Source organism: Aythya ferina (genome assembly GCF_964211825.1).
Source record: "Aythya ferina genome assembly, chromosome: 10".
NCBI lineage: Eukaryota > Metazoa > Chordata > Aves > Anseriformes > Anatidae > Aythya > Aythya ferina.
In genome coordinates this window covers 11024354-11036300 of record NC_140306.1, presented here as the reverse complement: position 1 = coordinate 11036300, position 11947 = coordinate 11024354, and the positions used below count along the sequence as shown (strand labels likewise).

Here is an 11947-nt window from a genome sequence, read left to right as displayed (position 1 = left end):
AAGCTAGAATGGTTTTTGAAGAAGTTTTAGCCTCAGAGAACATCAAATTTAGCTCTTAGCCTGGAGCCAAGCTCTGGGCTAAAGAACACATGTCATTTTAGGAATTCATGCAGATGCACCTTGACATCTGGGATGTGATATGTCACCTGCACACTTCCCCATTGAGACACGAAGTGGCAGCGGGCACTGCTGATGCTGCAGGTGGAGCACAAAGGGTTTTTGTCATTCATCCCTACACGTTTGTCCCAGCCATGTAAAGAACTGCAGGAGATTTCTTTGACACATGCAAGCCTCTTCTGTTGGTATTTGTTGATGTGATAACTTAATTGCCTCGTTTCTCTTCTGGGTTGCTTCTGAGAGCAACATAAAGCAGTGTTTCCTAAGTTGTGACCTGTAAAGAATGGACTTCTCTGGTGAACATTTGTTTCCCGTGGCTAGTTCCTCTCTAGTGTTAAAAGGCAGCCAAAAATATGCAACATGCAGCTTTTTCTAGTGTGATTTTGGAATGACCTTAACAGAATCTGGTTTACAGATTTCTGATGAAATTCAGGTATGGAGAGAGGGGCTTGAAGGAGCCTTCAGAGTTCATCTGCCTCAAGCCAGGATCAGCCAGGTTTCTAATTTCTTACAAACCTCCAGCGCTGATCGTTCCACCCCCAGAAGCAGTAAGTTCAGAGTCCGGCTCTGTCTGTTGTAAGGACCTCTCCTGCAGGCAGATTCAATATCCCTCGAAGCTAATTACCTGCGACTAGGTGTCTAGCCTAAGCTAAGCAGGTGAACTTTGTTCCTTTGCTTCACTTCCAGAAAGCAATGGATTTTACCCCTCTTTAAATGCCCTGGGTGAGATCAAGTCCTCGCTGAACATTTCTCTCTCTGCAGTGACTAGAGAAAAAGTCTGGCGGGCTGCATTAGGCAAAAATAGATGAGCATGCACTGAACGCCTCATTTACATCAGGTTCCTTTTTTTATTCATGGCTTGGGCACTCAACAGCTGAGGCATCAGTATCACAGCACTGGGATCCTCAGTGTGTTCTTGAGCTTTCTTTTCTACACAGCGATTATGACTCATTTGCTCTGTGTTGTATGCGATGATGTTTGGAAGAGGCATGGAACAGTAACAAGAGGAGATGGGTCCATAATGATGCCTTCCTCAAAACCTTATCCAGGCTAAATAAAGGTAAAGCCTTAACATGCCACACACACGTACTGTCCAGAATATCCCTGGGAATAACTGGATCTGGGAAGATGATGACTTTGAAATGCTAAAACATCAACAATTCACTCCAGCTATCTCATTACAAGCCCATCCAGAACCAAAGCAGAATCAATGATGTGAGGCTTGGGTATTCTGAGTCCTTGAGATTACTTTTTTTTCTTTTTTTTCTTTTCTTTTTTTTTTTTTTTGAGAGACTGTATGTTGTCCAAAAATTATTTGTAGAAAATACTGGGAGAATAGTTTATACTAGCAATAGCTTGTGGAAAACTGTAAATATCTGGGAGATCATTCCTGAACAGGAGAAATACATTATTTGCTATGACTTACTACCTTAGCTCTGGTAGCTGCATTGCTTGCTTGCTTTCTTTCTTTCTTTCCTTTTTTTTTTTTTTTTTTTTTTGAAAGAACTTAATCAACAAAGAAAACATATTTTCCCTCTGGGTTAAATAACCTCCTGTAATTGCACAGCTCCACTGGTTTTTAATCCAGTCTGTGTGCCCACAGTGAGTAGTCTTTTTTTTGTTTGTTTGTTCGTTTGTGGTTTTTTGGTTGTTGTTACTGTTGTTGTTGCTGCTCTCTGGCTGAATACCAGTATCTGGAAGGTTCATGGAAAACCTTTGCTCTTGAGCTACAGAGCCACATAAGTTTTGTAGTTACGCAGGGGCTGACTTGAGCCAACAAGCAGTGCGGCATCATGCCAAACTCTGCAGAAAATAAGCTTTCACCTATTGGAATGCCATGTATATTTTCTAGCCATTCTGTAAAGAAAGCAATCTGAAGGCAAAGTGAGGCTGACTTGATTTCCTGAACTGCCTCTCGAGAGGCAGGAAGAACAGGCAGGATAAATGATCTTCTTTACTGTGAAAGCTGACAAGGTGCCAGCCAGCTACCAGCTAAGTAGCCACGCTGTCCTGTGTTCAATTCTTCTTTTTGTCATTGAGCTCCAGCTACTCTCCAAGTGGGGCAGAAGTTTACAGTTATGTGCGGGACATCAGTAGTGCATCAAGAAGTGCTATGTTAAAAGTAACAAAGTCCAAAGAGCTTCCTTATTTAGCGCTGCATGAATTCAGCACAGGAGCTCTGTTGGTATAGGCAGCAAGAAGTTTTCACCTCCCCAGGCAGCTGGGCAAGGAGGAGCTAAGCTGTCAGGTCTCACTTCATCGAAGATGACCCTGGTAGGGCTTCTCTGTCCAGAGTCACAATGGAGTCACTTAGTGCTCCTGTTGGTTGTAACCCACACACCAAACTACTCTTGTAGCAGGGTTTGGGCACAAGAGGAGCTCGGAGGAGAACCCCATCCTACTGTTTCTCTTTGCCAACTCATTTCTAAAGTTAGGGTGCAGGTAGTATTTTTGCCCCTGCATCCATAAAGGGTAGAAGTTTTGTCCTGAAATCTCTTAGAGTGCCATTTTTGTTCTGCCTTGCTCATGACTTCAAGGCTTTGGATTTTTTCTTTCTCTTAACTTAGCTACCAATCAGCCTCACTCCAGCTGCAGTAATAACGTGTGGGATGGCAGTTGCCTCCAGTGGCTGTTTAAATTAAACACAGATCTACTGAATAGACACCGAGTGCCAAGAGATCCCTTTCGGGAGAAGGTGAGAGGAGGAACTGCTTTCCAGTTAACATTGCCGATGTGTTTCTGAAGCGAAGGACAACACCTTTCTGACTCCAGGACATTATTAATGTCTTTCTCTTACAGAACATGTGTTCTGAAAACCTGTAGCGGTGTCACCTTCAAGCTGTCATTTCAGGGGGATATTGCAAGCAAGGTACAGCCAGCCCAGCTTACGATTTGCATGGGAGACATCCGAGACACTACAGGTAATTCAGATGATGTTATATCCTCCCTGGAGGCAAGGCTGACTCCAGGCCCAGCAAAGTGCCAGCCAGCACACTGCACATGTCTGCAGGTGAAGCCAAGCAACAACATGGGTGGTGCACAGCCATGGAAAGCTCTAGGAAGCATTTGCTTGGAGCTGCATTTATAAATACAGCCAAGTTGTGCTAGTGACATCTCTGAATATGTGCAATTTGTGATGTAGGTGTGAGTTTCAGCATGTTGGGTCCCTGGAGCTGCCTATTCTTGGTACTGTTTGTGGCTTGCGCTCAGAGACTCTGCTCTTGTGCTCAGGAAGAGCTGTGTTGTGTGTCTGGTGGTGGACAGGGCTGCAGCTGTGTGCATGTTTACATCCCACGTGCTTGTGTTTGGCCTGCATGTCACTGCTAAGCTTACCCTTACGGAGATCTTTTCCAGCCTTGGCACAGGTGGGGAGTGGATTTGTATTTCACAAAATAGGTATTTTCTTTCTTAAGTAACCTGTGTGTCCACTGTCTCCTTACCGAGGTTTATGGGCTCTGCTTACGAGTTATATTTAGACTCTTATGATTTTGGTCAGCCTTAGAGACTCAGCTTCAGTACAAAAATGGGTGCAACTGGGCTGTTAGCCAGACACTGGAGGCTGTTTCAACCCAGAGGTTTATGGTGAGCTGGGAGAAGCTCAGCAGGGGACATGGTTGGGGGTGAGATGTCCCTGGAGGGAGCAGCAGACGCATTGTGCAGCCCTTGCTGTCCCAGGCCACCATCTCCCCTCCTGCCCTGTGCTGAGAGCAACAAGCATCTGTTGAATCAGCTCTCCCACCCTCCCATACTGCTCCCTCCTTGCACTCCTTACCCTGCCTTGATGGGATGGCCCCACCGCTTTATCCAGCCCTTGGGATGCTGACTCCAAGCAGCAATTTCCAAGCCCGGACCCAAGGGGTTAAGGTGGGATGTTAACTTCAAAGCTGGGCGCGAAGGGGATCTGAGCAGCGCGGGTCACGGGTGTCCTCGCGGGCAGCTCCCTTCTCTCCATGCTGCCAAGAGCAGATGTGGCGTAAAAGCTTCCTCTCAGAGAGGGCATGATTAATCTCTGCTTCTTAGAGGATGACAAATATATTATATTCGCCGACATGCACACGCATTCTCTTCGCCTGACAGGTGACCCCTGTCTTAATGCCAAGCGCGCGAGGTCCAGCTCTGTAAACGAAGAGGAGAGCTTTGCAAGCTCATTAATGCTTTGAAGTCGCTCATTAGAAGCAGATTCCTCTGGAGCTGGCGAGCGCAACACCCTTTGTGAGCACGGCTTCGTTTGATACTAATGCGGGTGCTGCAGCTGGAGGCATCCGGGGATGCTGGGCTGGGATCCTGCACACGCGGACCCGCACAGCGTGTTGCTGTGGCTGTGATGGGAAGAGCAGAGGGAAGCAGGGAAAGCTGCTGTCCCCTTTTGGCACCCAAAGGAGTGAATTTTCTCCTGGCACGGTTTTTGTGTGTGGATGGATTAACCCTTTCCTCTGCTGAGCTGAGGACCTGCAGCACCCTGCAGTGGGGTGCCTGGGTCTCTTTGCCTTGCTCCCCAGCAAGATGATACAGATTGCATCATGTTTGGAGGCCAAGGTGTCCCCTCAATGTTACCCTCTTTTCAGAACTGAAAACACTCCTTTTTCTGGTCAGTGACTCACCCCTGCACCCACTGGCTGCAAGCCCTCTGATTTGCTCAGGCACCCCCGAGCATTTTTGTGAGCAGCCCCTGGGGAAACGAGGAGGGAATTGCTCAGCTCCAAGCAGGGCAGACACAACAAGCACCATTCCCTTCACCTACAGAGACACCCCCTTCTGGTTGTGGGACGTGTCCCCAAATGTTTTAGCTTACTGGAGCCAAAAAAAGGCTTCCCACAAACTGTCGGACCAGCCTGGGTCTGCATCTTCCCAGCCCTTCCCATGGAGGAGGAGGCTCCAGCGTGTCCTCAGCAGATGGGATCCTCCTGTGAAAAGGTCTGGCCAGGATTGTGGGCACTGGGGCTGGGGCTGTGCAAGCCCAGTGCAGGGATCCAGGATGTTTGGGGATCGCCTGGGAGGGAACGAGACTGGGAGCAGGTTGCAGTGTCCCACCAAAGCGATGGCAGCCCTGTGAGGAGGTGCTGGCCTGGGAAGGGAGAGTGGCTGAAACAGAGACAGAAAGCATCAGACTTCTGTGGCTTAAGGGCTAAAGACTTAGTGAATGCAGCCTTGTTTTGAGGCTGTGGGTTTGAATCCCATGTGATTCAACAAAAATGGTTTTTGTTGCTGTTGTTACTTTTGTTTGTTTTTCCTACAGGGCAAAGCAAAAGCACAAAAAGTACACCTCACCCCAAAGAGAAAAGGAGGACACCCATGCCTCACAGTTTTTCCTGGCTAAACACTCCACTTGAGCCCCCAGTGCAGCCCAGAGGGGGTGAGGAGCAGGACCCGAGGAAGAAGGGTGATGCTTTAACCACTCAGCTGGTCTGGCTGAGCACTGGCAGGCTGGCAGAGCTGCTCGTGTCCACCCTGAACACCCGATGGGGTCAGGCTGACATCCCTCAGAGATGTCCCTCATGCCTGGTGGTGTTATCACTGATGTCTGTGGTCCTTTCCTGAGGTCCTGGCATGGCACGTGGGTGCTGTGCCACTCTCCATGGCCCTGAGAGCTGGCAATTCCCAGCGAGGTGTTTGGTTGGGGTGTGCCAGCTGGGCTGAGCAGAGATTTGCTTCTTGGTGATGGGTGACAGGACACGGGAGCAAAACTGTGATGTTTTGGAAAGCTCATGGGGTAGGAAAACATTTCTTGTGGGGTACAAGGAAAGGGAGTGAGGAGGCTTTCTCACTGTGCCTCGCCAGAGGCCAGCTCAACAGAGAACTTCAATAAAGCAGTGAGGAGGGGAAGATGTTTTGGGCTCGGGAAGTCCCCCAGGCTGGGACCCCGAAGGCTTGGCAGGGTGTGTGTCCTGCAGGGGGGACCTGGCAGGCCAGGGGGCAGCAGGCAGCCCACCAGGATGGCCGAGTGGTGAAGGCGTTGGACTTAAGATCCAATGGGCGCATGCCCGCGTGGGTTCGAACCCCACTTCTGGTAGGAATCTCCTTTTTTTGGCAGTCCACACCTCCCCGTCCTGGCTTTTAGAGCGTCTGTCTGGAGCAGGGAGGGGAGCCCTCAGCCCTGTGCTGTGCCTGGGGGGCCAAAACCATTTGGTGCCCCAGTGGGAGTCCTTTGGTGGGACTGAGCCCCCTTATCACCCAGGCTGAACATGCGGAGATGTGAGCCAGGCGCTCTGGCACAGGGCTTGTGGCTCTTGTCCTTCATGCAGGGAGTGCTGAGATCGTCGTGGGCTTGAATCCCACGTGCTCCCAAAATAGAGACTTCTTTTTCCCAAGACAGAAGTAGAAAAACCTGACTGTCCTGAAGGAGATAAAAAAAGATGTTGAGCTCTCAACAGCTTGGGCAAGTCACAAGTGGAAATGGGTGCAAAGAAGATGGGTTTGGGGTTCACAGAGACTGCTCTGTGCTGGCTTCTCTTGCCAGTTCCGCTCTGTGACCCCAGACCCATGGCTTGGCTCATCCAAGGCACCATTTGGCACTCTCCAGAGGGATTTGGCAGGGTCACAATCCCCTGGAGCTCGCAGCATGCCAAGAGGGGTTTCCTGATGCTGCAGGTTAAGCTGGGGAAATGCATGAGAAACTGAGGGCTGCTCCTGGGCTAGCGTGTCCTGGGCTGGCACTTAAACACTCTTGGGAGATGTTTCTTTTCCTCTTGTGCACGGGTGGGCATCAGAAACTTCCTTTTGTAAAGGTTTAGCCCTCTGGACCCGTGGAGATGCTGTCAGGCTTTCATTTGGCTGCTTTGCTCCAGCCTGAGGCCAATCGGAAATGTCCTACTGCTGGGACATGATTTGAAGTGATGGTGTTAATTTGGTTAATTAGGATTCCCGGGTAGCGTGTGCGTCTTGCAAATCGGCTTACCATTGTAGTGTCACTGCAAAGAGTTATTTGCTGGTGCATGGGGTTATGTATGAATTTATGATTATGATGTAGGACCATTAATTTCATGTTTGTGGCAGATGATACAGCTCAATTAGAAGTTGCACGTTACGATCCTTGGCTCTCTCTGATAGATGGAAATCAGACAGTGGCCTGCAGGAGGGATCATGGGGCCTGTAACAGTGGCCCTATAACAAGTGGGGCAGGACCCAGAGGAGAGGACAGGGGAGGAATTACCCTGCTCTTCTCCCGTTCGATTAGTTCTGGGAGTGAAATTCTGTGTGTTTGCCACAGCCAGCTTGTTGCAACTAACCTCAGTTGTTAAGTGATGCAAAGAATGACAAATCCATCTCTGAGAGCATCCCAGGGGGTCTCAGCAGCACTGCGGGTCAAGTCTTTTACCTCTGATGGCTTGGAGTCAGACTTCTGTCTAGTCCATGTGTCAGAGGCGTTCGCTGGCCTCCGCTGAGTTCAAAGCTGAAATCACCTCATTTGAGCTTCTCTGTTGATCCCTATTCTCACAAAGCTTGTGTTTTTTTTCCCACCCCAGGGATGTGGGCTCTGGCCTGCTCCCGATCCACTGAGGATGTTTATCCTCTTTGCAGAACTGTTGGGTAGGCAGAGCGTGGTCTGCGGGCACTGGGAGCAGAGCTAACAGCCTTTGACATCTGGGGCCAGGTGTTAATTTGGCTCAGGGCTAAGCTGAGATGGCAGAGGCATGTACGAAGGTGGGGCTGGGGAGCTGAGGCTGGAATAGCAATGAGGCCAGCAGCCAGGGCACCTTAGGGCTGTACTGGACTGCTAAATAAGCTGCCTTCCAGCAGGCCACAGCTTTCCTCCTCATCTCACACCGGCCCCGTATCCTCCAAGTGTCTGACAGAGCTAAGAAGAGCAGCTTGTCCAATAGCCCATGTATCATATTTATTAAGATGGTTACTGCAGGTTAAATATCAATAGTTTATTAAAATATATTTATTATAGATTAACTGTGCAGTACGCACATCTGTTATGTTGTGGTTAAAAGTAAACCTCGGTAAAAGGGTTTTAATAATGAATTTGTATCGAAGTGGTGTATAATAAGTATCTTTAGCAATCTCACTCTCTATTTCACATGACAGTTTTATGTTCAATAAATACCTAGAGATTATTAAAAACATATTTATCAAAGATTAACAGTGATAAAATAGATACAAATCTAAGCTGCTAAGCTCAATAAGCCTGCTTATAATAATCAATTCCTATATTAAAACCCAATAACAGCCTTGTTTAAATGAAATGGGTTTTGGGGATCTTTGTAAGTGCCATTTTTTGCTGTGTGTTCCTGCTTGAAGATCTCAGATTAGATAATGGGACATTTGTGTCTAAAATAAATCAGGTAGGTAAAAGCAGACCAGTCCAGGCTGTTTCAGGAAAAGGGAAGCAGAGATTCAAAGGATCTAGGTCAACACCAGTCCACAGGCATTAGAGCAGCTTAGTATGGCTTTCCTCAGCTCTACATCCCAGAGAAATCCCCATGTGCTGCCCATACTACAGCTCATGCCACCTCCTCCAGCAACGCCACATCCAGGACTGGGAGTGTGGAGCAACAACTCTCAATGTCTTTAACATCACAGATGCACCCACACTGTTTTGGGTATGGAAATCTACTGCCTGTCTTGTATCCCATTATTATCTAGCACTTGGAGGCGGAGTGCTAAAATGAGCTAACTGTTTAGGAGGTAAACAAAATGTTATTGTTTTACTATTGTAAAGCTGTTGTAATCATTGCTGGCTAGTGGGTAATGGGAGCTTCAGCCTGTGCCTGCATTCTGCCGGGAGCAGCGTCCCAGCTACTCGCTTATTTTGGGGAAAAAAGTCATGGGATGTCTAGGTGCCTTTTGGAGCATTGGTGATGTTTGGACCTCAGGAGCACTTGGACTCCTGTGCTCTCCTGGTGGCAGACTGGGGATATTGGAAACCTCAGGTCATGCCCTGATATTTAGCCTGTTTTCTGGATCCAGTGCCCTATGCCAGCATTTGGTGATGTTTTTATCTTGTGTTTGAGCTCATGTTTTTACACCTGTGAAGCTCTGTGCCAAGTCTAGGTGAGGTTATAAACCAGAGGCACCCAGATTCAAGGGAATTCACTCACTGCGTGCCTAAAACATGGACTGGGCTGTAATGCAAGGGGGCTGCATGGGTAGTTAACTCTGGAACCTGTAATGTACTGGGAGGGGAAGGGTTATTTGCCTCTTGTCATTGTGGGATCTCAGGAAATGTAGGGATGTTTCCCCTACGCTGCTACTCAGCAGTATCTCAAGTATATGATGTTTTTCCATTTCACAATTTCCTGTTGACTCCCTTTTCTTTTCTTTATGAGTTTGAACACTAGACTCAAGCTCTGCCTTAAGGGATGTTACTTCTGCATTTTAGATGCTATCAAGCCGCTCTGTGGGATCAGATTTGTGCATGGGCTGCCGAGGAACTTCAGAGGAAGGGCAGGGCGTGATGAAGGCAGCTGAGCAGCCTTGGGGAGATGGAGGGACGCATTGGAGAGATGGTGGATGAGAAAAACTGGGGAGTTTCTGACCTGTGTTAGCCACTTGTTTTCATATATCTCCCATCCTGGTATGTATATATATGTATTCTGGTATATAAATGTTATCTCTGAGCTGGCACCATCAGGCAGTGCAGGTGTCTGGCTTTTTGGGTGGACTTTGACTGAAGGGATGGTCCAGACAACCAAGGAAGATCTTTCTGTGCCTAGCTGAGTGAGGACAGTGCTTTGGCAGTTTGCAGTGATGGCTCTGTCGACTCTGTGGTCGCCTATCTTTGTATTTTAGCAAGGTCTGTCTGTGTGATACCAGTCACCAGCAGCCCCTGACTTCAGTTTTCGTCCCACCTGGGGAAACATGACCTGAATAGCTTTGAGGTTTTGTAAATCTCTAATGCAATCACACACTCCTCTGTGGACATCCCAGAAGTTATATCCATTTATGCCCCGAGTGAGTTTGTCTCCCCTGTGTGCTCCTCAGCCCACCTGCTCTGAGGGGGATGCTTAGTTGGCAGGGGGGAGTTTTCCATCTTAGCAGAGGGCTGCAATTACAGAGGTGACCAGAGAGAAAAGACAAGCGGGCACGCGCCGCTGCCTTTAATAGAAGGCAATGATTCTTCTGGGCTCTGGAGTAATACGGGAGATCTGGTTTTAATAAATTAACAGCCTACAAGTAACAATCTCAAGCAATTAAACTCTGGAATGAAGGCGAGCACCATGAAATGTATTCTGGAACTGACAGGGGGTGGCAAAGACAATCCAAGAGCAGTGGAAAAGACAGAAATAAAATAGAAATGCCCCGGAGAGACTGGGAGAGCTGTGCTCCCCTTCTCATTTCTGTTGTGCATGCATGTGGCTATCTCACCTTGCTCTCCATTGCTTCTCCTTCCTTCACCAGGCTCTGGGGAACAGATTTGGAGTCTCTCTGAGGTTATCCAAATCTTCACCAGCACCATCACCCTTGTACTTGCTCTTGTCTGTGTAGGTAAGGAAATCCTCATGGTGAGGAGGGGATGGCTGGTGGGAGAGATGGGAAGCAGCTGGGAGATTGAAGATGGCTCAGAGCTGAGGAGGGGAACAAATAAATAAAAAATAAAACAGCTAAGCCTTCCTGTCTTACATTAATAGCCTGTATGGAATCCTCTTTGCCATAGAATTCAATTTATTTCCATTTAAAGGCTGTTCTTCTCAATCAATGCAACTAATAAATAGCTGCTGATGGCTGTGACCCCCGGGCTGCGGGAAGAATTTATCTTCTGAGCCAATTAAAGGAATTGAACAATTCCTTTTAATAACACTATGGGATTTTAATACCAAAAAAAAAGAGAGAGAGAAAAATGCTCCTCCCGAGTCTTGCAGAGAAGGGTCAGGTGCGCTCTGGCAGGGCTGGGATTAGATGCTTTAACTTGCCTTGTGAAGCTGATAAGGGAAATGTAACGTTCCTTGTGAAAGCACGGGAATGTTTTTATCTTCTGATGTCTTAAAAAAAAAAAAAATGCAATGGAAAATTATGTTCCTTTGTTTCCAGAGCTGTAAAGGGTTTGTAGGGATTAGTGAGCTCCTGCAGTGTGGTGTGGTGGGAGAAATGGATAGGTCAGGCCAGCTGTGATGACTCTTGCTCTGTGCTCTGTGGGTGTGAGGGCACTGGGACCCAGGGCAGCAGAGCCTTCAGCCTCAGGCACTTCCTCACTCGTAGTGGTAGGGCAAGGCTGGGCTGTCCATGACTTCTTTTCTGTGATTCCCATGACTTCTTTTTAGTGGCAAAAATCCACGCTGATCTTCTCAAGCCCTTGTGGAGGGTGGGAGGCATCCTATGAGCTTTGTGGGTTCCTAAAGCTCGTATTGGAGCCAGAGTTTGGCTGAGAGAGTGATTGCACCTTGGAAGACAGACATGTGCAAAAGAGGTGGCGAGGAAAGCTGAACAGATACCTATTGAGTTTTTACAAAGCTACATAACCCCAAATAGCAGTGGGTCTTCTCCACTCCATCACTCTCCTGTCAATGAAATCTCATGACTCCTGTTGGCATTGGATGAGAGCATCTGTCAAACACACAAGTCTCTTTCAAACACTTCTGTGCTGTAGGGAAGTCTCTTATCTCCATTTTACAGATGGCAAGCAGAGGCACAGAGAGGTTAATTGACTTGCCCAAAGTCAACGCGGGAGGTCTGGAAGTGATGCCACAACCCCTCGAATCCCTGGCTTCTAGCTTAATCGTAAGACCATCCATCTTCATCCTCTTCACTCTTAGGATTCCCCAGCAACTGTGATAGCTCAGGCACTCGTGCTGACAAGCTGCAGTTGGAGACGATGCTGGGAGCCGGGCATTTCCAGTGATTGTTTCTCAACTCCATTTCCCAAGAGGACATCATTTTTTATTTTAAA

The 11947-nt window shown here is 48.0% G+C and overlaps 1 long non-coding RNA gene across 1 annotated transcript; it reads left to right on the top strand.

Annotated features, from left to right (window-relative positions):
* The first annotated feature begins 2729 nt into the window (after nt 1-2729).
* LOC311442021 lies at nt 2730-11947 on the top strand. Its single transcript, XR_014696414.1, has 3 exons — nt 2730-2812; nt 2917-3038; nt 11814-11947. It is a non-coding gene; the product is annotated as an uncharacterized lncRNA (long non-coding RNA).